Raw genomic sequence first — 1,065 nt, 5'->3', positions numbered from 1 at the left:
CAGGGGAAGAGAGAACCGGCCCCCTCCTGAAGCCGTGTATGCTGTGGCAAACCCTTGTGTGTCAGCGCCTGCGACCAGTTCCTCCCAAGCCCCCTTTCTTTTCCCCCCTTCCGGAGTCAGGATTTCCCCCAAGTGCTGGAGATCAGTAACTTGTATGTTTAATTCATTTCAGAAACACAGGAAAGCAATTTGCCGGCGCGAAGCCTCGGGAAGCCCCGACCATGCGATGCCGCTCTCGGCCGCGCTGCCCCGCGGCGGCCGTGCCCGCTGCGCCCTGCCCGGCGCCCGCCCCGCGCCCCGGCCCGGCCGGGCCCCGCGGAACCGAGCCCGTCCTGAGCCGCTGCTCCCGGCGCTCAGAGCATGCCGCACAAATGTGGGAGCTGGCGACACAAAATCAGCCCCTCTTTCCCCCTGTCCAACCCAGGTTTATTCAGAATTAAAGTTGCTGCCCGCTCTTTATTTTTTTTTCCTCCGTCCCCTGTCGCGGTAAATAAAGCTCATTTGCTTGTCTTTGCAGAAAGTTGCTGCCGTACTAGAATAGAACCCGGGCTTACCTAGTTTGGCAGGGTATGCAAAGTAGGATTGGCTGGATCAATTAGAGAATTATCTATTTATGAAATGTCTAGCTGCAATGGAAAGAGCTGGTACAATTATGAACTGTTGTCTTGACAACTGGGAAGGACTGATTGGATCATTTTATCAGTAGGGTTGCTGATTTCAAAAGCAAACTGCCAAAAATAGTAAGGGACTTGGGCTTCAAAAAAAGGATTTTTTTTTTTTTTCTTTTCTGTCTTAGCTAGTAGGGAAAAATGTAAAGGGGGTGGGGAGAGGGAAAAGGGTCTCGCCGGGAAAGGTCCGTGATGCAGATTTATTGGCAAAAAGCCAGAGTTGCTATTGTAAATTTCTTTGCTGGTTTCAATGTCAACCCAAGCTCGTATTTGAACCCGGAATCAGGGCAAAAGCATTATCACTCTGTCACTTTGTTGCCAGAAGTGGATTTTTTTTTTTTTTGCTAATATTTTACTGTTACATCTGACAGGATTTCACATTTTCTGTAGCCCGCCT

The 1,065-nt window shown here is 50.2% G+C and overlaps 1 long non-coding RNA gene across 1 annotated transcript in view; it reads right to left on the bottom strand.

Annotated features, from left to right (window-relative positions):
• Positions 1-642, bottom strand: part of LOC116443442 — a 51,116-nt gene extending 50,474 nt beyond the window's left edge. Inside the window, exon 1 of the long non-coding RNA XR_004239899.1 lies at positions 555-642. This is a non-coding gene — a long non-coding RNA (uncharacterized LOC116443442). The remainder of the gene's footprint in view (positions 1-554) is intronic.
• Positions 643-1,065: the final 423 nt, after the last annotated feature.

This window comes from Corvus moneduloides, chromosome 4, assembly GCF_009650955.1.
Source record: "Corvus moneduloides isolate bCorMon1 chromosome 4, bCorMon1.pri, whole genome shotgun sequence".
Lineage (NCBI taxonomy): Eukaryota > Metazoa > Chordata > Aves > Passeriformes > Corvidae > Corvus > Corvus moneduloides.
The sequence above is the reverse complement of the archived record's forward strand: the minus strand, read 5'-3'. Positions and strand labels throughout refer to the sequence as shown.